The sequence below is a fragment of the Osmia lignaria genome, unplaced genomic scaffold (genome assembly GCF_051020975.1).
Source record: "Osmia lignaria lignaria isolate PbOS001 unplaced genomic scaffold, iyOsmLign1 scaffold0002, whole genome shotgun sequence".
NCBI classification, from domain to species: domain Eukaryota; kingdom Metazoa; phylum Arthropoda; class Insecta; order Hymenoptera; family Megachilidae; genus Osmia; species Osmia lignaria.
Window position 1 is genome coordinate 23,753,159 of NW_027478159.1, and position 23,817 is coordinate 23,776,975.

Consider the following 23,817-nt stretch of genomic DNA (forward strand, 5'->3'; position numbering starts at 1 on the left):
AGAACTACGCGTCTGATCAAAAAATATCATAGAACATAAAAAGTAGGAAACATAATTCCATACAAAAAGGGTCTCTTAACATTTTGCCATAGCTCGCTTCGTTTCCGAGATATTTGCAGACTTATCTCAAGGGAAGGGGCCTGACGGACATATTTCGAGATATTTCTTATACTTGTTGTTCTTCTTCTGCACAGCTAAGCTGGAAGTGGCATTTGCAGCTCGCAATAGTGCAGAGTTATCTCAAAGAAAGGGGCCACGGTGTTTCTGTATCTCTATTATGTTGGTGCGGCTTCGGAACTTTTAAATATCTTGATATATCTCGAGATCTACGCATCTGATCAAAAAATATCATAGAACATAAAAAGTAGGAAACTTAATTCTCTACAAAAAAGGTCTCTCAACATTTTGCCATAGCTCGCTTCGTTTCCGAGATATTTGCAGATTTATCTCAAGGGAAGGGGCCTGACGGACATATTTCGAGATATTTCTTCTTCTTGTTGTTCTTCTTCTGCACAGCTAAGCTGGAAGTGGCATTTGCAGCTCGCAATAGTGCAGAGTTATCTCAAAGAAAGGGGCCACGGTGTGTCTGTATCTCTATTATGTTGGTGCGGCTTCGGAACTTTTAAATATCTTGATATATCTCGAGAACTACGCATCTGATCGAAAAATATCATAGAACATAAAAAGTAGGAAACTTAATTCTCTACAAAAGAGGTCTCTTAACATTTTGCCATAGCTCGCTTCGTTTCCGAGATATTTGCAGATTCATCTCAAGGGAAGGGGCCTGACGGACATATTTCGAGATATTTCTTCTTTTTGTTGTTCTTCTTCTGCACAGCTAAGCTGGAAGTGGCATTTGCAGCTCGCAATAGTGCAGAGTTATCTCAAAGAAAGGGGCCACGGTGTTTCTGTATCTCTATTATGTTGGTGCGGCTTCGGAACTTTTAAATATCTTGATATATCTCGAGAACTACGCATCCGATCAAAAAATATCATAGAACATAAAAAGTAGGAAACTTAATTCTCTACAGAAAAGGTCTCTTAACATTTTGCCATAGCTCGCTTCGTTTCCGAGATATTTGCAGATTTATCTCGAGGGAAGGGGCCTGACGGACATATTTCGAGATATTTCTTCTTCTTGTTGTTCTTCTTCTGCACAGCTAAGCTGGAAGCGGCATTTGCGGCTCGCACTAGTGCAGAGTTATCTCAAAGAAAGGGGCCACGGTGTTTCTGTATCTCTATTATGTTGGTGCAGCTTCGGATCTTTTAAATATCTCGATATATCTCGAAAACTACGCTTCTGATCAAAAAATATCATAGAACATAAATTGTAGGAAACATAATTCTCTACAAAAAAGGTCTCTTAACATTTTGCCATAGCTCGTTTCGTTTCCGAGATATTTGCAGATATATCTCAAGGGAAGGGGCCTGACGGACATATTTCGAGATATTTCCTCTTCTTGTTGTTCTTCTTCTGCACAGCTAAACTGGAAGTGGCATTTCCAGCTCGCAGTAGCGCAGAGTTATCTCAAAGAAAGGGGCCACGGTGTTTCTGTATCTCTATTATGTTGGTGCGGCTTCGGAACTTTTAAATATCTTGATATATCTCGAGAACTACGCATCTGATCAAAAAATATCATAGAACATAAAAAGTAGGAAACTTAATTCTCTACAAATAAGGTCTCTTAACATTTTGCCATAGCTCGCTTCGTTTCCGAGATATTTGCAGATTTATCTCAAGGGAAGGGGCCTGACGGACATATTTCGAGATATTTCTTCTTCTTGTTGTTCTTCTTCTGCACAGCTAAGCTGGAAGTGGCATTTGCAGCTCGCAATAGTGCAGAGTTATCTCAAAGAAAGGGGCCACGGTGTTTCTGTATCTCTATTATGTTGGTGCGGCTTCGGAACTTTTAAATATCTTGATATATCTCGAGAACTACGCATCTGATCAAATAATATCATAGAACATAAAACGTAGGAAACTTAATTCTCCACAAATAAGGTCTCTTAACATTTTGCCATAGCTCGCTTCGTTTCCGAGATATTTGCAGATTTATCTTAAGGGAAGGGGCCTGACGGACATATTTCGAGATATTTCTTCTTCTTGTTGGTCTTCTTCTGCACAGCTAAGCTGGAAGTGGCATTTGCAGCTCGCGATAGTGCAGAGTTATCTCGAAGAAAGGGGCCACGGTGTTTCTGTATCTCTATTATGTTGGTGCGGCTTCGGATCTTTTAAATATCTCGATATATCTCGAAAACTACGCTTCTGATCAAAAAATATCATAGAACGTAAATTGTGGGAAACATAATTCTCTACAAAAAAGGTCTCTTAACATTTTGCCATAGCTCGCTTGGTTTCCGAGATATTTGCAGATTTATCTCAAGGGAAGGGGTCTGACGGACATATTTCGAGATATTTCTTCTTCTTGTTGTTCTTCTTCTGCACAGCTAAGCTGGAAGTGGCATTTGCAGCTCGCCATAGTGCAGAGTTATCTCAAAGAAAGGGGCCACGGTGTTTCTGTATCTCTATTATGTTGGTGCGGCTTCGGAACTTTTAAATATCTTGATATATCTCGAGAGCTACGCATCCGATCAAAAAATATCATAGAACATAAAAAGTAGGAAACATAATTCCATACAAAAAAGGTCTCTTAACATTTTGCCATAGCTCGCTTCGTTTCCGAGATATTTGCAGATTTATCTCAAGGGAAGGTGCCTGACGGACATATTTCGAGATATTTCTTCTTCTTGTTGTTCTTCTTCTGCACAGCTAAGCTGGAAGTGGCATTTGCAGCTCGCAATAGTGCAGAGTTATCTCAAAGAGAGGGGCCACGGTGTTTCTGTATCTCTATTATGTTGGTGCGGCTTCGGAACTTTTAAATATCTTGATATATCTCGAGAACTACGAATCTGATCAGAAAATATCATAGAAGATAAAAAGTAGGAAACTTAATTCTCTACAAAAAAGGTCTCTTAACATTTTGCCATAGCTCGCTTCGTTTCCGAGATATTTGCAGATTTATCTCAAGGGAAGGGGCCTGACGGACATATTTCGAGATATTTCTTCTTCTTGTTGTTCTTCTTCTGCACAGCTAAGCTGGAAGTGGCATTTGCGGCTCGCACTAGTGCAGAGTTATCTCAAAGAAAGGGGCCACGGTGTTTCTGTATCTCTATTATGTTGGTGCGGCTTCGGAACTTTTAAATATCTTGATATATCTCGAGAACTACGCATCTGATCAAAAAATATCATAGAACATAAAAAGTAGGAAACTTAATTCGCTACAAAAAGGTCTCTTAACATTTTGCCATAGCTCGCTTCGTTTCCGAGATATTTGCAGATTTATCTCAAGGGAAGGGGCCTAACGGACATATTTCGTGATACTTCTTCTTCTTGTTGTTCTTCTTCTGCACAGCTAAGCTGGAAGTGGCATTTGCAGCTCGCATTAGTGCAGAGTTATCTCAAAGAAAGGGGCCACGGTGTTTCTGTATCTCTATTATGTTGGTGCGGCTTCTTAACTTTTAAATATCTTGATATATCTCGAGAACTACGCCTCTGATCGAAAAATATCATAGAACATAAAAAGTAGGAAACTTAATTCTCTACAAAAAAGGTCTCTTAACATTTTGCCATAGCTCGCTTCGTTTCCGAGATATTTGCAGATTTATCTCAAGGGAAGGGGTCTGACGGACATATTTCGAGATATTTCTTCTTCTTGTTGTTCTTCTTCTGCACAGCTAAGCTGGAGGTGGCATTTGCAGCTCGCAATAGTGCAGAGTTATCTCAAAGAAAGGGGCCACGGTGTTTCTGTATCTCTATTATGTTGGTGCGGCTTCGGAACTTTTAAATATCTTGATATATCTCGAGAACTACGCCTCTGATCGAAAAATATCATAGAACATAAAAAGTAGGAAACTTAATTCTCTACAAAACAGGTCTCTTAACATTTTGCAATAGCTCGCTTCGTTTCCGAGATATTTGCAGATTTATCTCAAGGGAAGGGGCCTGACGGACATATTTCGAGATATTTCTTCTTCTTGTTGTTCTTCTTCTGCACAGCTAAGCTGGAAGTGGCATTTGCAGCTCGCAATAGTGCAGAGTTATCTCAAAGAAAGGGGCCACGGTGTGTCTGTATCTCTATTATGTTGGTGCGGCTTCGGAACTTTTAAATATCTTGATATATCTCGAGAACTACGCATCTGATCGAAAAATATCATAGAACATAAAAAGTAGGAAACTTAATTCTCTACAAAAGAGGTCTCTTAACATTTTGCCATAGCTCGCTTCGTTTCCGAGATATTTGCAGATTTATCTCAAGGGAAGGGGCCTGACGGACATATTTCGAGATATTTCTTCTTTTTGTTGTTCTTCTTCTGCACAGCTAAGCTGGAAGTGGCATTTGCAGCTCGCAATAGTGCAGAGTTATCTCAAAGAAAGGGGCCACGGTGTTTCTGTATCTCTATTATGTTGGTGCGGCTTCGGAACTTTTAAATATCTTGATATATCTCGAGAACTACGCATCCGATCAAAAAATATCATAGAACATAAAAAGTAGGAAACTTAATTCTCTACAGAAAAGGTCTCTTAACATTTTGCCATAGCTCGCTTCGTTTCCGAGATATTTGCAGATTTATCTCGAGGGAAGGGGCCTGACGGACATATTTCGAGATATTTCTTCTTCTTGTTGTTCTTCTTCTGCACAGCTAAGCTGGAAGCGGCATTTGCGGCTCGCACTAGTGCAGAGTTATCTCAAAGAAAGGGGCCACGGTGTTTCTGTATCTCTATTATGTTGGTGCAGCTTCGGATCTTTTAAATATCTCTATATATCTCGAAAACTACGCTTCTGATCAAAAAATATCATAGAACATAAATTGTAGGAAACATAATTCTCTACAAAAAAGGTCTCTTAACATTTTGCCATAGCTCGTTTCGTTTCCGAGATATTTGCAGATATATCTCAAGGGAAGGGGCCTGACGGACATATTTCGAGATATTTCCTCTTCTTGTTGTTCTTCTTCTGCACAGCTAAACTGGAAGTGGCATTTCCAGCTCGCAATAGCGCAGAGTTATCTCAAAGAAAGGGGCCACGGTGTTTCTGTATCTCTATTATGTTGGTGCGGCTTCGGAACTTTTAAATATCTTGATATATCTCGAGAACTACGCATCTGATCAAATAATATCATAGAACATAAAAAGTAGGAAACTTAATTCTCCACAAATAAGGTCTCTTAACATTTTGCCATAGCTCGCTTCGTTTCCGAGATATTTGCAGATTTATCTCGAGGGAAGGGGCCTGACGGACATATTTCGAGGTATTTCTTCTTCTTGTTGTTCTTCTTCTGCACAGCTAAGCTGGAAGCGGCATTAGCGGCTCGCACTAGTGCAGAGTTATCTCAAAGAAAGGGGCCACGGTGTTTCTGTATCTCTATTATGTTGGTGCAGCTTCGGATCTTTTAAATATCTCGATATATCTCGAAAACTACGCTTCTGATCAAAAAATATCACAGAACATAAATTGTAGGAAACATAATTCTCTACAAAAAAGGTCTCTTAACATTTTGCCATAGCTCGTTTCGTTTCCGAGATATTTGCAGATATATCTCAAGGGAAGGGGCCTGACGGACATATTTCGAGATATTTCCTCTTCTTGTTGTTCTTCTTCTGCACAGCTAAACTGGAAGTGGCATTTCCAGCTCGCAATAGCGCAGATTTATCTCAAAGAAAGGGGCCACGGTGTTTCTGTATCTCTATTATGTTGGTGCGGCTTCGGAACTTTTAAATATCTTGATATATCTCGAGAACTACGCATCTGATCAAAAAATATCGTAGAACATAAAAAGTAGGAAACTTAATTCTCTACAAATAAGGTCTCTTAACATTTTGGCATAGCTCGCTTCGTTTCCGAGATATTTGCAGATTTATCTCAAAGGAAGGAGCCTGACGGACATATTTCGAGATATTTCTTCTTCTTGTTGTTCTTCTTCTGCACAGCTAAGCTGGAAGTGGCATTTGCAGCTCGCAATAGTGCAGAGTTAACTCAAAGAAAGGGGCCACGGTGTTTCTGTATCTCTATTATGTTGGTGCGGCTTCGGAACTTTTAAATATCTTGATATATCTCGAGAACTACGCATCTGATCAAATAATATCATAGAACATAAAAAGTAGGAAACTTAATTCTCCACAAATAAGGTCTCTTAACATTTTGCCATAGCTCGCTTCGTTTCCGAGATATTTGCAGATTTATCTCAAGGGAAGGGGCCTGACGGACATATTTCGAGATATTTCTTCTTCTTGTTGGTCTTCTTCTGCACAGCTAAGCTGGAAGTGGCATTTGCAGCTCGCAATAGTGCAGAGTTATCTCGAAGAAAGGGGCCACGGTGTTTCTGTATCTCTATTATGTTGGTGCGGCTTCGGATCTTTTAAATATCTTGATATATCTCGAAAACTACGCTTCTGATCAAAAAATATCATAGAACGTAAATTATGGGAAACATAATTCTCTACAAAAAAGGTCTCTTAACATTTTGCCATAGCTCGCTTCGTTTCCGAGATATTTGCAGATTTATCTCAAGGGAAGGGGCCTGACGGACATATTTCGAGATATTTCTTCTTCTTGTTGTTCTTCTTCTGCACAGCTAAGCTGGAAGTGGCATTTGCAGCTCGCAATAGTGCAGAGTTATCTCAAAGAAAGGGGCCACGGTGTTTCTGTATCTCTATTATGTTGGTGCGGCTTCGGAACTTTTAAATATCTTGATATATCTCGAGAACTACGCATCTGATCAAAAAATATCATAGAACATAAAAAGTAGGAAACTTCATTCTCTACCAAAAAGGTCTCTTAACATTTTGCCATAGCTCGCTTCGTTTCCGAGATATATGCAGATTTATCTCAAGGGAAGGGGCCTGACGGACATATTTCGGGATATTTCTTCTTCTTGTTGTTCTTCTTCTGCACAGCTAAACAGGAAGTGGCATTTCCAGCTCGCAATAGTGCAGAGTTATCTGAAAGAAAGGGGCCACGGTGTTTCTGTATCTCTATTATGTTGGTGCGGCTTCGGAACTTTTAAATATCTTGATATATCTCGAGAACTACGCATCTGATCAAATAATATCATAGAACATAAAAAGTAGGAAACTTAATTCTCTACAAATAAGGTCTCTTAACATTTTGCCATAGCTCGCTTCGTTTCCGAGATATTTGCAGATTTATCTCAAGGGAAGGGGCCTGACGGACATATTTCGAGATATTTCTTCTTCTTGTTGGTCTTCTTCTGCACAGCTAAGCTGGAAGTGGCATTTGCAGCTCGCAATAGTGCAGAGTTATCTCAAAGAAAGGGGCCACGGTGTTTCTGTATCTCTATTATGTTGGTGCGGCTTCGGAACTTTTAAATATCTTGATATATCTCGAGAACTACGCATCTGATCAAATAATATCATAGAACATAAAAAGTAGGAAACTTAATTCTCCACAAATAAGGTCTCTTAACATTTTGCCATAGCTCGCTTCGTTTCCGAGATATTTGCAGATTTATCTTAAGGGAAGGGGCCTGACGGACATATTTCGAGATATTTCTTCTTCTTGTTGGTCTTCTTCTGCACAGCTAAGCTGGAAGTGGCATTTGCAGCTCGCAATAGTGCAGAGTTATCTCGAAGAAAGGGGCCACGGTGTTTCTGTATCTCTATTATGTTGGTGCGGCTTCGGATCTTTTAAATATCTTGATATATCTCGAGAGCTACGCATCCGATCAAAAAATATCATAGAACATAAAAAGTAGGAAACATAATTCCATACAAAAAAGGTCTCTTAACATTTTGCAATAGCTCGCTTCGTTTCCGAGATATTTGCAGATTTATCTCAAGGGAAGGGGCCTGACGGACATATTTCGAGATATTTCTTCTTCTTGTTGTTCTTCTTCTGCACAGCTAAGCTGGAAGTGGCATTTGCGGCTCGCACTAGTGCAGAGTTATCTCAAAGAAAGGGGCCACGGTGTTTCTGTATCTCTATTATGTTGGTGCGGCTTCGGAACTTTAAAATATCTTGATATATCTCGAGAACTACGCTTCTGATCAAAAAATATCATAGAACGTAAATTGTGGGAAACATAATTCTCTACAAAAAAGGTCTCTTAACATTTTGCCATAGCTCGCTTCGTTTCCGAGATATTTGCAGATTTATCTCAAGGGAAGGGGTCTGACGGACATATTTCGAGATATTTCTTCTTCTTGTTGTTCTTCTTCTGCACAGCTAAGCTGGAAGTGGCATTTGCAGCTCGCAATAGTGCAGAGTTATCTCAAAGAAAGGGGCCACGGTGTTTCTGTATCTCTATTATGTTGGTGCGGCTTCGGAACTTTTAAATATCTTGATATATCTCGAGAGCTACGCATCCGATCAAAAAATATCATAGAACATAAAAAGTAGGAAACATAATTCCATACAAAAAAGGTCTCTTAACATTTTGCCATAGCTCGCTTCGTTTCCGAGATATTTGCAGATTTATCTCAAGGGAAGGTGCCTGACGGACATATTTCGAGATATTTCTTCTTCTTGTTGTTCTTCTTCTGCACAGCTAAGCTGGAAGTGGAATTTGCAGCTCGCAATAGTGCAGAGTTATCTCAAAGAGAGGGGCCACGGTGTTTCTGTATCTCTATTATGTTGGTGCGGCTTCGGAACTTTTAAATATCTTGATATATCTCGAGAACTACGAATCTGATCAGAAAATATCATAGAAGATAAAAAGTAGGAAACTTAATTCTCTACAAAAAAGGTCTCTTAACATTTTGCAATAGCTCGCTTCGTTTCCGAGATATTTGCAGATTTATCTCAAGGGAAGGGGCCTGACGGACATATTTCGAGATATTTCTTCTTCTTGTTGTTCTTCTTCTGCACAGCTAAGCTGGAAGTGGCATTTGCGGCTCGCACTAGTGCAGAGTTATCTCAAAGAAAGGGGCCACGGTGTTTCTGTATCTCTATTATGTTGGTGCGGCTTCGGAACTTTAAAATATCTTGATATATCTCGAGAACTACGCATCTGATCAAAAAATATCATAGAACGTAAAAAGTAGGAAACTTAATTCTCTACAAATAAAGTCGCTTAACATTTTGCCATAGCTCGCTTCGTTTCCGAGATATTTGCAGATTTATCTCAAGGGAAGGGGCCTGACGGACATATTTCGAGATATTTCTTCTTCTTGTTGTTCTTCTTCTGCACAGCTAAGCTGGAAGTGGCATTTGCAGCTCGCAATAGTGCAGAGTTATCTCAAAGAAAGGGGCCACGGTGTTTCTGTATCTCTATTATGTTGGTGCGGCTTCGGAACTTTTAAATATCTTGATATATCTCGAGAACTACGCATCTGATCAAAAAATATCATAGAACATAAAAAGTAGGAAACTTCATTCTCTACCAAAAAGGTCTCTTAACATTTTGCCATAGCTCGCTTCGTTTCCGAGATATATGCAGATTTATCTCAAGGGAAGGGGCCTGACGGACATATTTCGGGATATTTCTTCTTCTTGTTGTTCTTCTTCTGCACAGCTAAACAGGAAGTGGCATTTCCAGCTCGCAATAGTGCAGAGTTATCTGAAAGAAAGGGGCCACGGTGTTTCTGTATCTCTATTATGTTGGTGCGGCTTCGGAACTTTTAAATATCTTGATATATCTCGAGAACTACGCATCTGATCAAATAATATCATAGAACATAAAAAGTAGGAAACTTAATTCTCTACAAATAAGGTCTCTTAACATTTTGCCATAGCTCGCTTCGTTTCCGAGATATTTGCAGATTTATCTCAAGGGAAGGGGCCTGACGGACATATTTCGAGATATTTCTTCTTCTTGTTGGTCTTCTTCTGCACAGCTAAGCTGGAAGTGGCATTTGCAGCTCGCAATAGTGCAGAGTTATCTCAAAGAAAGGGGCCACGGTGTTTCTGTATCTCTATTATGTTGGTGCGGCTTCGGAACTTTTAAATATCTTGATATATCTCGAGAACTACGCATCTGATCAAAAAATATCATAGAAGATAAAAAGTAGGAAACTTCATTCTCTACCAAAAAGGTCTCTTAACATTTTGCCATAGCTCGCTTCGTTTCCGAGATATATGCAGATGTATCTCAAGGGAAGGGGCCTGGCGGACATATTTCGGGACATTTCTTCTTCTTGTTGTTCTTCTTCTGCACAGCTAAACAGGAAGTGGCATTTCCAGCTCGCAATAGTGCAGAGTTATCTGAAAGAAAGGGGCCACGGTGTTTCTGTATCTCTATTATGTTGGTGCGGCTTCGGATCTTTTAAATATCTCGATATATCTCGAAAACTACGCTTCTGATCAAAAAATATCATAGAACCTAAATTGTGGGAAACTTAATTCTCTACAAAAAAGGTCTCTTAACATTTTGCCATAGCTCGCTTTGTTTCCGAGATATTTGCAGATTTATCTCGAGGGAAGGGGCCTGACGGACATATTTCGAGATATTTCTTCTTCTTGTTGTTCTTCTTCTGCACAGCTAAGCTGGAAGCGGCATTTGCGGCTCGCACTAGTGCAGAGTTATCTCAAAGAAAGGGGCCACGGTGTTTCTGTATCTTTATTATGTTGGTGCAGCTTCGGATCTTTTAAATATCTCGATATATCTCGAAAACTACGCTTCTGATCAAAAAATATCATAGAACATAAATTGTAGAAAACATAATTCTCTACAAAAAAGGTCTCTTAACATTTTGCCATAGCTCGTTTCGTTCCCGAGATATTTGCAGATATATCTCAAGGGAAGGGGCCTGACGGACATATTTCGAGATATTTCCTCTTCTTGTTGTTCTTCTTCTGCACAGCTAAACTGGAAGTGGCATTTGCAGCTCGCAATAGTGCAGAGTTATCTCAAAGAAAGGGGCCACGGTGTTTCTGTATCTCTATTATGTTGGTGCGGCTTCGGAACTTTTAAATATCTTGATATATCTCGAGAACTACGCATCCGATCAAAAAATATCATAGAACATAAAAAGTAGGAAACTTAATTCTCTACAAAAAAGGTCTCTCAACATTTTGCCATAGCTCGCTTCGTTTCCGAGATATTTGCAGATTTATCTCGAGGGAAGGGGCCTGACGGACATATTTCGAGATATTTCTTCTTCTTGTTGTTCTTCTTCTGCACAGCTAAGCTGGACGTGGCATTTACAGCTCGCAATAGTGCAGAGTTATCTCAAAGAAAGGGGCCACGGTGTTTCTGTATCTCTATTATGTTGGTGCGGCTTCGGAACTTTTAAATATCTTGATATATCTCGAGAACTACGCATCTGATCAAAAAATATCATGGAACATAAAAAGTAGGAAACTTAATTCTCTACAAATAAAGTCGCTTAACATTTTGCCATAGCTCGCTTCGTTTCCGAGATATTTGCAGATTTATCTCAAGGGAAGGGGCCTGACGGACATATTTCGAGATATTTCTTCTTCTTGTTGGTCTTCTTCTGCACAGCTAAGCTGGAAGTGGCATTTGCAGCTCGCAATAGTGCAGAGTTATCTCAAAGAAAGGGGCCACGGTGTTTCTGTATCTCTATTATGTTGGTGCGGCTTCGGAACTTTTAAATATCTTGATATATCTCGAGAACTACGCATCTGATCAAAAAATATCATAGAAGATAAAAAGTAGGAAACTTCATTCTCTACCAAAAAGGTCTCTTAACATTTTGCCATAGCTCGCTTCGTTTCCGAGATATATGCAGATGTATCTCAAGGGAAGGGGCCTGGCGGACATATTTCGGGACATTTCTTCTTCTTGTTGTTCTTCTTCTGCACAGCTAAACAGGTAGTGGCATTTCCAGCTCGCAATAGTGCAGAGTTATCTGAAAGAAAGGGGCCACGGTGTTTCTGTATCTCTATTATGTTGGTGCGGCTTCGGAACTTTTAAATATCTTGATATATCTCGAGAACTACGCATCTGATCAAATAATATCATAGAACATAAAAAGTAGGAAACTTAATTCTCTACAAATAAGGTCTCTTAACATTTTGCCATAGCTCGCTTCGTTTCCGAGATATTTGCAGATTTATCTCAAGGGAAGGGGCCTGACGGACATATTTCGAGATATTTCTTCTTCTTGTTGGTCTTCTTCTGCACAGCTAAGCTGGAAGTGGCATTTGCAGCTCGCAATGGTGCAGAGTTATCTCAAAGAAAGGGGCCACGGTGTTTCTGTATCTCTATTATGTTGGTGCGGCTTCGGATCTTTTAAATATCTCGATATATCTCGAAAACTACGCTTCTGATCAAAAAATATCATAGAACCTAAATTGTGGAAAACTTAATTCTCTACAAAAAAGGTCTCTTAACATTTTGCCATAGCTCGCTTTGTTTCCGAGATATTTGCAGATTTATCTCGAGGGAAGGGGCCTGACGGACATATTTCGAGATATTTCTTCTTCTTGTTGTTCTTCTTCTGCACAGCTAAGCTGGAAGCGGCATTTGCGGCTCGCACTAGTGCAGAGTTATCTCAAAGAAAGGGGCCACGGTGTTTCTGTAACTCTATTATGTTGGTGCGGCTTCGGAACTTTTAAATATCTTGATATATCTCGAGAACTACGCATCTGATCAAAAAATATCATAGAACATAAAAAGTAGGAAACTTCATTCTCTACCAAAAAGGTCTCTTAACATTTTGCCATAGCTCGCTTCGTTTCCGAGATATATGCAGATTTATCTCAAGGGAAGGGGCCTGACGGACATATTTCGGGATATTTCTTCTTCTTGTTGTTCTTCTTCTGCACAGCTAAACTGGAAGTGGCATTTCCAGCTCGCAATAGTGCAGAGTTATCTGAAAGAAAGGGGCCACGGTGTTTCTGTATCTCTATTATGTTGGTGCGGCTTCGGAACTTTTAAATATCTTGATATATCTCGCGAACTACGCATCTGATCAAATAATATCATAGAACATAAAAAGTAGGAAACTTAATTCTCTACAAATAAGGTCTCTTAACATTTTGCCATAGCTCGCTTCGTTTCCGAGATATTTGCAGATTTATCTCAAGGGAAGGGGCCTGACGGACATTTTTCGAGATATTTCTTCTTCTTGTTGTTCTTCTTCTGCACAGCTAAGCTGGAAGTGGCATTTGCAGCTCGCAATGGTGCAGAGTTATCTCAAAGAAAGGGGCCACGGTGTTTCTGTATCTCTATTATGTTGGTGCGTCTTCGGAACTTTTAAATATCTTGATATATCTCGAGAACTACGCTTCTGATCAAAAAATATCATAGAACGTAAATTGTAGGAAACATTATTCTCTACAAAAAAGGTCTCTTAACATTTTGCCATAGTTCGCTTCGTTTCCGAGATATTTGCAGATTCATCTCAAGGGAAGGGGTCTGACGGACATATTTCGAGATATTTCTTCTTCTTGTTGTTCTTCTTCTGCACAGCTGAGCTCGAAGTGGCATTTGCAGCTCGCAATAGTGCAGAGTTATCTCAAAGAAAGAGGCCACGGTGTTTCTGTATCTCTATTATGTTGGTGCGGCTTCGGAACTTTTAAATATCTCGATATATCTCGAAAACTACGCTTCTGATCAAAAAATATCATAGAACATAAATTGTAGGAAACATAATTCTCTACAAAAAACGTCTCTCAACATTTTGCCATAGCTCGCTTCGTTTCCGAGATATTTGCAGATTCAGCTCAAAGGAACGGGCCTGACGGACATATTTCGAGATACTTCTTCTTCTTGTTGTTCTTCTTCTGCACAGCTAAGCTGGAAGTGGCATTTGCGGCTCGCACTAGTGCAGAGTTATCTCAAAGAAAGGGGCCACGGTGTTTCTGTATCTCTATTATGTTGGTGCGGCTTCGGAACTTTTAAATATCTCGATATATCTCGAAAACTACGCTTCTGATCAAAAAATATCATAGAACATGAAAAGTAGGAAACTTAATTCTCTACAAAAAAGGTCTCTCAACATTTTGCCATAGCTCTCTTCGTTTCCGAGATATTTGCAGATTTATCTCAAGGGAAGGGGCCTGACGGACATATTTCGAGATATTTCTTCTTCTTGTTGTTCTTCTTCTGCACAGCTAAACTGGAAGTGGCATTTCCAGCTCGCAATAGTGCTGAGTTATCTCAAAGAGAGGGGCCACGGTGTTTCTGTATCTCTATTATGTTGGTGCGGCTTCGGAACTTTTAAATATCTTGATATATCTCGAGAACTACGCATCTGATCAAAAAATATCATAGAAGATAAAAAGTAGGAAACTTAATTCTCTACACAAAAGGTCTCTTCACATTTTGCCATAGCTCGCTTCGTTTCCGAGATATGTGCAGATTTATCTCAAGGGGAGGGGCCTGACGGACATATTTCGAGATATTTCTTCTTCTTGTTGTTCTTCTTCTGCACAGCTAAGCTGGAAGTGGCATTTGCGGCTCGCACTAGTGCAGAGTTATCTCAAAGAAAGGGGCCACGGTGTTTCTGTATCTCTATTATGTTGGTGCGGCTTCGGAACTTTTAAATATCTCGATATATCTCGAAAACTACGCTTCTGATCAAAAAATATCATAGAACATAAATTGTAGGAAACATAATTCTCTACAAAAAAGGTCTCTTAACATTTTGTCATAGCTCGCTTCGTTTCCGAGATATTTGCAGATTTATCTCGAGGGAAGGGGCCTGACGGACATATTTCGAGATATCTCTTCTTCTTGTTGTTCTTCTTCTGCACAGCTAAGCTGGACGTGGCATTTACAGCTCGCAATAGTGCAGAGTTATCTCAAAGAAAGGGGCCACGGTGTTTCTGTATCTCTATTATGTTGGTGCGGCTTCGGAACTTTTAAATATCTTGATATATCTCGAGAACTACGCATCTGATCAAAAAATATCATAGAAGATAAAAAGTAGGAAACTTCATTCTCTACCAAAAAGGTCTCTTAACATTTTGCCATAGCTCGCTTCGTTTCCGAGATATTTGCAGATTTATCTCAAGGGAAGGGGCCTGACGGACATATTTCGAGATATTTCTTCTTCTTGTTGTTCTTCTTCTGCACAGCTAAGCTGGAAGTGGCATCTGCAGCGCGCAATAGTGCAGAGTTATCTCAAAGAAAGGGGCCACGGTGTTTCTGTATCTCTATTATGTTGGTGCGGCTTCGGAACTTTTAAATATCTTGATATATCTCGAGAACTACGCATCTGTTCAAAAAATATCATAGAACATAAAAAGTAGGAATCCTAATTTTCTACAAAAAAGGTCTCTTAACATTTTGCCGTAGCTCGCTTCGTTTCCGAGATATTTGCAGATTTATCTCAAGGGAAGGGGCCTGACGGACATATTTCCAGATATTTCTTCTTCTTGTTGTTCTTCTTCTGCACAGCTAAGCTGGAAGTGGCATTTGCAGCTCGCAATAGTGCAGAGTTATCGCAAAGAAAGGGGCCACGGTGTTTCTGTATCTCTATTATGTTGGTGCGGCTTCGGAACTTTTAAATATCTTGATATATCTCGAGAACTACGCATCTGATCAAAAAATATCATAGAACATAAAAAGTAGGAAACTTAATTCTCTACAAAAAAGGTCTCTTAACATTTTGCCATAGCTCGCTTCGTTTCCGAGATATTTGCAGATTTATCTCAAGGGAAGGGGCCTGACGGACATATTTCGAGATATTTCTTCTTCTTGTTCTTCTTCTTCTGCACAGCTAAGCTGGAAGTGGCATTTGCAGCTCGCAATAGTGCAGAGTTATCTCAAAGAAAGGGGCCACGGTGTTTCTGTATCTCTATTATGTTGGTGCGGCTTCGGATCTTTTAAATATCTCGATTTATCTCGAAAACTACGCTTCTGATCAAAAAATATCATAGAACCTAAATTGTGGGAAATATAATTCTCTACAAAAAAGGTCTCTTAACATTTTGCCGTAGCTCGCTTCGTTTCCGAGATATTTGCAGATTTATCTCAAGGGAGGGGCCGGACGGACATATTTCCAGATATTTCTTCTTCTTGTTGTTCTTCTTCTGCACAGCTAAGCTGGAAGTGGCATTTGCAGCTCGCAATAGTGCAGAGTTATCTCAAAGAAAGGGGCCACGGTGTTTCTGTATCTCTATTATGTTGGTGCGGCTTCGGAACTTTTGAATATCTTGATATATCTCGAGAACTACGCCTCTGATCGAAAAATATCATAGAACATAAAAAGTAGGAAACTTAATTCTCTACAAAAAAGGTCTCTTAACGTTTTGCAATAGCTCGCTTCGTTTCCGAGATATTTGCAGATTTATCTCAAGGGAAGGGTCCTGACGGATATATTTCGAGATATTTCTTCTTCTTGTTGTTCTTCTTCTGCACAGCTAAGCTGGAAGTGGCATTTGCAGCTCGCAATAGTGCAGAGTTATCTCAAAGAAAGGGGCCACGGTGTTTCTGTACCTCTATTATGTTGGTGCAGCTTCGGAGCTTTTAAATATCTTGATATATCTCGAGAACTACGCATCTGATCAAAAAATATCATAGAACATAAAAAGTAGGAAACTTAATTTTCTACAAAAAAGGTCTCTTAACATTTTGCCGTAGTTCGCTTCGGTTCCGAGATATTTGCAGATTTATCTCAAGGGAAGGGGCCTGACGGACATATTTCCAGATATTTCTTCTTCTTGTTGTTCTTCTTCTGCACAGCTAAGCTGGAAGTGGCATTTGCAGCTCGCAATAGTGCAGAGTTATCGCAAAGAAAGGGGCCACGGTGTTTCTGTATCTCTATTATGTTGGTGCGGCTTCGGAACTTTTAAATATCTTGATATATCTCGAGAACTACGCATCTGATCAAAAAATATCATAGAACATAAAAAGTAGGAAACCTAATTTTCTACAAAAAAGGTCTCTTAACATTTTGCCGTAGCTCGCTTCGTTTCCGAGATATTTGCAGATTTATCTCAAGGGAAGGGGCCTGACGGACATATTTCGAAATATTTCTTATTCTTGTTGTTCTTCTTCTGCACAGCTAAGCTGGAAGTGGCATTTGCAGCTCGCAATAGTGCAGAGTTATCTCAAAGAAAGGGGCCACGGTGTTTCTGTACCTCTATTATGTTGGTGCAGCTTCGGAGCTTTTAAATATCTTGATATATCTCGAGAACTACGCATCTGATCAAAAAATATCATAGAACATAAAAAGTGGGAAACTTAATTCTCTACAAAAAAGGTCTCTTAACATTTTGCCATAGCTCGCTTCGTTTCCGAGATATTTGCAGATTTTTCTCAAGGGAAGGGGCCTGACGGACATATTTCGAGATATTTCTTCTTCTTGTTGTTCTTCTTCTGCACAGCTAAGCTGGAAGTGGCATTTGCAGCTCGCAATAGTGCAGAGTTATCGCAAAGAAAGGGGCCACGGTGTTTCTGTATCTCTATTATGTTGGTGCGGCTTCGGAACTTTTAAATATCTTGATATATCTCGAGAACTACGCATCTGATCAAAAAATATCATAGAAGATAAAAAGTAGGAAACTTAATTCTCTACACAAAAGGTCTCTTCACATTTTGCCATAGCTCGCTTCGTTTCCGAGATATGTGCAGATTTATCTCAAGGGGAGGGGCCTGACGGACATATTTCGAGATATTTCTTCTTCTTGTTGTTCTTCTTCTGCACAGCTAAGCTGGAAGTGGCATTTGCGGCTCGCACTAGTGCAGAGTTATCTCAAAGAAAGGGGCCACGGTGTTTCTGTATCTCTATTATGTTGGTGCGGCTTCGGAACTTTTAAATATCTCGATATATCTCGAAAACTACGCTTCTGATCAAAAAATATCATAGAACATAAATTGTAGGAAACATAATTCTCTACAAAAAAGGTCTCTTAACATTTTGTCATAGCTCGCTTCGTTTCCGAGATATTTGCAGATTTATCTCGAGGGAAGGGGCCTGACGGACATATTTCGAGATATCTCTTCTTCTTGTTGTTCTTCTTCTGCACAGCTAAGCTGGACGTGGCATTTACAGCTCGCAATAGTGCAGAGTTATCTCAAAGAAAGGGGCCACGGTGTTTCTGTATCTCTATTATGTTGGTGCGGCTTCGGAACTTTTAAATATCTTGATATATCTCGAGAACTACGCATCTGATCAAAAAATATCATAGAAGATAAAAAGTAGGAAACTTCATTCTCTACCAAAAAGGTCTCTTAACATTTTGCCATAGCTCGCTTCGTTTCCGAGATATTTGCAGATTTATCTCAAGGGAAGGGGCCTGACGGACATATTTCGAGATATTTCTTCTTCTTGTTGTTCTTCTTCTGCACAGCTAAGCTGGAAGTGGCATCTGCAGCGCGCAATAGTGCAGAGTTATCTCAAAGAAAGGGGCCACGGTGTTTCTGTATCTCTATTATGTTGGTGCGGCTTCGGAACTTTTAAATATCTTGATATATCTCGAGAACTACGCATCTGTTCAAAAAATATCATAGAACATAAAAAGTAGGAATCCTAATTTTCTACAAAAAAGGTCTCTTAACATTTTGCCGTAGCTCGCTTCGTTTCCGAGATATTTGCAGATTTATCTCAAGGGAAGGGGCCTGACGGACATATTTCCAGATATTTCTTCTTCTTGTTGTTCTTCTTCTGCACAGCTAAGCTGGAAGTGGCATTTGCAGCTCGCAATAGTGCAGAGTTATCGCAAAGAAAGGGGCCACGGTGTTTCTGTATCTCTATTATGTTGGTGCGGCTTCGGAACTTTTAAATATCTTGATATATCTCGAGAACTACGCATCTGATCAAAAAATATCATAGAACATAAAAAGTAGGAAACTTAATTCTCTACAAAAAAGGTCTCTTAACATTTTGCCATAGCTCGCTTCGTTTCCGAGATATTTGCAGATTTATCTCAAGGGAAGGGGCCTGACGGACATATTTCGAGATATTTCTTCTTCTTGTTCTTCTTCTTCTGCACAGCTAAGCTGGAAGTGGCATTTGCAGCTCGCAATAGTGCAGAGTTATCTCAAAGAAAGGGGCCACGGTGTTTCTGTATCTCTATTATGTTGGTGCGGCTTCGGATCTTTTAAATATCTCGATTTATCTCGAAAACTACGCTTCTGATCAAAAAATATCATAGAACCTAAATTGTGGGAAATATAATTCTCTACAAAAAAGGTCTCTTAACATTTTGCCGTAGCTCGCTTCGTTTCCGAGATATTTGCAGATTTATCTCAAGGGAGGGGCCGGACGGACATATTTCCAGATATTTCTTCTTCTTGTTGTTCTTCTTCTGCACAGCTAAGCTGGAAGTGGCATTTGCAGCTCGCAATAGTGCAGAGTTATCTCAAAGAAAGGGGCCACGGTGTTTCTGTATCTCTATTATGTTGGTGCGGCTTCGGAACTTTTGAATATCTTGATATATCTCGAGAACTACGCCTCTGATCGAAAAATATCATAGAACATAAAAAGTAGGAAACTTAATTCTCTACAAAAAAGGTCTCTTAACGTTTTGCAATAGCTCGCTTCGTTTCCGAGATATTTGCAGATTTATCTCAAGGGAAGGGTCCTGACGGATATATTTCGAGATATTTCTTCTTCTTGTTGTTCTTCTTCTGCACAGCTAAGCTGGAAGTGGCATTTGCAGCTCGCAATAGTGCAGAGTTATCTCAAAGAAAGGGGCCACGGTGTTTCTGTACCTCTATTATGTTGGTGCAGCTTCGGAGCTTTTAAATATCTTGATATATCTCGAGAACTACGCATCTGATCAAAAAATATCATAGAACATAAAAAGTAGGAAACTTAATTTTCTACAAAAAAGGTCTCTTAACATTTTGCCGTAGTTCGCTTCGGTTCCGAGATATTTGCAGATTTATCTCAAGGGAAGGGGCCTGACGGACATATTTCCAGATATTTCTTCTTCTTGTTGTTCTTCTTCTGCACAGCTAAGCTGGAAGTGGCATTTGCAGCTCGCAATAGTGCAGAGTTATCGCAAAGAAAGGGGCCACGGTGTTTCTGTATCTCTATTATGTTGGTGCGGCTTCGGAACTTTTAAATATCTTGATATATCTCGAGAACTACGCATCTGATCAAAAAATATCATAGAACATAAAAAGTAGGAAACCTAATTTTCTACAAAAAAGGTCTCTTAACATTTTGCCGTAGCTCGCTTCGTTTCCGAGATATTTGCAGATTTATCTCAAGGGAAGGGGCCTGACGGACATATTTCGAAATATTTCTTATTCTTGTTGTTCTTCTTCTGCACAGCTAAGCTGGAAGTGGCATTTGCAGCTCGCAATAGTGCAGAGTTATCTCAAAGAAAGGGGCCACGGTGTTTCTGTACCTCTATTATGTTGGTGCAGCTTCGGAGCTTTTAAATATCTTGATATATCTCGAGAACTACGCATCTGATCAAAAAATATCATAGAACATAAAAAGTGGGAAACTTAATTCTCTACAAAAAAGGTCTCTTAACATTTTGCCATAGCTCGCTTCGTTTCCGAGATATTTGCAGATTTTTCTCAAGGGAAGGGGCCTGACGGACATATTTCGAGATATTTCTTCTTCTTGTTGTTCTTCTTCTGCACAGCTAAGCTGGAAGTGGCATTTGCTGCGCGCAATAGTGCAGAGTTATCTCAAAGAAAGGGGCCACGGTGTTTCTGTATCTCTATTATGTTGGTGCGGCTTCGGAACTTTTAAATATCTTGATATACCTCGAGAACTACGCATCTGATCAAAAAATAGCATAGAACATAAAAAGTAGGAAACTTAATTCTCTACAAAAAAGGTCTCTTAACATTTTGCCATAGCTCGCTTCGTTTCCGAGATATTTGCAGATTTATCTCGAGGGAAGGGGCCTGACGGACATATTTCGAGATATTTCTTCTTCTTGTTGTTCTTCTTCTGCACAGCTAAGCTGGAAGCGGCATTTGCGGCTCGCACTAGTGCAGAGTTATCTCAAAGAAAGGGGCCACGGTGTTTCTGTATCTCTATTATGTTGGTGCGGCTTCGGAACTTTTAAATATCTCGATATATCTCGAAAACTACGCTTCTGATCAAAAAATATCATAGAACATAAATTGTAGGAAACATAATTCTCTACAAAAAAGGTCTCTTAACATTTTGCCATAGCTCGCTTCGTTTCCGAGATATTTGCAGATATATCTCAAGGGCAGGGGCCTGACGGACATATTTCGAGATATTTCTTCTTCTTGTTGTTCTTCTTCTGCACAGCTAAGCTGGAAGTGGCATTTGCAGCTCGCAATAGTGCAGAGTTACCTCAAAGAAAGGGGCCACGGTGTTTCTGTATCTCTATTATGTTGGTGCCGCTTCGGAACTTTTAAATATCAGGATATATCTCGAGAACTACGCATCTGATCAAAAAATATCAGAGAATGTAAATTGTAGGGCACATAATTCTCTACAAAAAAGGTCTCTTAACATTTTGCCATAGCTCGCTTCGTTTCCGAGATATTTGCAGATTTATCTCAAGGGAAGGGGCCTGACGGACATATTTCGAGATATTTCTTCTTCTTGTTGTTCTTCTTCTGCACAGCTAAGCTGGAAGTGGCATTTGCAGCTCGCAATAGTGCAGAGTTATCTCAAAGAAAGGGGCCACGGTGTTTCTGTATCTCTATTATGTTGGTGCGGCTTCGGAACTTTTAAATATCTTGATATATCTCGAGAACTACGCATCTGATCAAAAAATATCGTAGAACATAAAAAGTAGGAAACTTAATTCTCTACAAATAAGGTCTCTAAACACTTTTGCCATAGCTCGCTTGGTTTCCGAGATATTTGCAGATTTATCTCAAGGGAAGGGGCCTGACGGACATATTTCCAGATATTTCTTCTTCTTGTTGTTCTTCTTCTGCACAGCTAAGCTGGAAGTGGCATTTGCAGCTCGCAATAGTGCAGAGTTATCGCAAAGAAAGGGGCCACGGTGTTTCTATATCTCTATTATGTTGGTGCGGCTTCGGAACTTTTAAATATCTTGATATATCTCGAGAACTACGCATCTGATCAAAAAATATCATAGAACATAAAAAGTAGGAAACCTAATTTTCTACAAAAAAGGTCTCTTAACATTTTGCCGTAGCTCGCTTCGTTTCCGAGATATTTGCAGATTTATCTCAAGGGAAGCGGCCTGACGGACATATTTCGAAATATTTCTTATTCTTGTTGTTCTTCTTCTGCACAGCTAAGCTGGAAGTGGCATTTGCAGCTCGCAATAGTGCAGAGTTATCTCAAAGAAAGGGGCCACGGTGTTTCTGTATCTCTATTATGTTGGTGCCGCTTCGGAACTTTTAAATATCAGGATATATCTCGAGAACTACGCATCTGATCAAAAAATATCATAGAACATAAAAAGTAGGAAACTTAATTCTCTACAAAAATGGTCTCTTAACATTTTGCCATAGCTCGCTTCGTTTCCGAGATATTTGCAGATTCATCTCAAGGGAAGGGGCCTGACGGACATATTTCGAGATATTTCTTCTTCTTGTTGTTCTTCTTCTGCACAGCTAAGCTGGAAGTGGCATTTGCAGCTCGCAGTAGTGCAGAGTTATCTCAAAGAAAGGGGCCACGGTGTTTCTGTATCTCTATTATGTTGGTGCGGCTTCGGAACTTTTAAATATCTTGATATATCTCGAGAACTACGCATCTGATCAGAAAATATCATAGAACATAAAAAGTAGGAAACTTAATTCTCTACAAAAAAGGTCTCTTAACATTTTGCCATAGCTCGCTTCGTTTCCGAGATATTTGCAGATTTATCTCAAGGGAAGGGGCCTGACGGACATATTTCGAGATATTTCTTCTTCTTGTTGTTCTTCTTCTGCACAGCTAAGCTGGAAGTGGCATTTGCAGCTCGCAATAGTGCAGAGTTACCTCAAAGAAAGGGGCCACGGTGTTTCTGTATCTCTATTATGTTGGTGCGGCTTCGGAACTTTTAAATATCTTGATATATCTCGAGAACTACGCATCTGATCAAAAAATATCATAGAACATAAAAAGTAGGAAACTTAATTCTCTACAAAAAAGGTCTCTTAACATTTTGCCATAGCTCGCTTCGTTTCCGAGATATTTGCAGATGTATCTCAAGGGAAGGGGCCTGACGGACATATTTCGAGATATTTCTTCTTCTTGTTGTTCTTCTTCTGCACAGCTAAGCTGGAAGTGGCATTTGCAGCTCGCAGTAGTGCAGAGTTATCTCAAAGAAAGGGGCCACGGTGTTTCTGTATCTCTATTATGTTGGTGCGGCTTCGGAACTTTTAAATATCTTGATATATCTCGAGAACTACGCATCTGATCAGAAAATATCATAGAACATAAAAAGTAGGAAACTTAATTCTCTACAAAAAAGGTCTCTTAACATTTTGCCATAGCTCGCTTCGTTTCCGAGATATTTGCAGATTTATCTCAAGGGAAGGGGCCTGACGGACATATTTCGAGATATTTCTTCTTCTTGTTGTTCTTCTTCTGCACAGCTAAGCTGGAAGTGGCATTTGCAGCTCGCAATAGTGCAGAGTTACCTCAAAGAAAGGGGCCACGGTGTTTCTGTATCTCTATTATGTTGGTGCGGCTTCGGAACTTTTAAATATCTTGATATATCTCGAGAACTACGCATCTGATCAAAAAATATCATAGAACATAAAAAGTAGGAAACTTAATTCTCTACAAAAAAGGTCTCTTAACATTTTGCCATAGCTCGCTTCGTTTCCGAGATATTTGCAGATTTATCTCAAGGGAAGGGGCCTGACGGACATATTTCGAGATATTTCTTCTTCTTGTTGTTCTTCTTCTGCCCAGCTAAGCTGGAAGTGGCATTTGCAGCGCGCTATAGTGCAGAGTTATCTCAAAGAAAGGGGCCACGGTGTTTCTGTATCTCTATTATGTTGGTGCGGCTTCGGAACTTTTAAATATCTTGA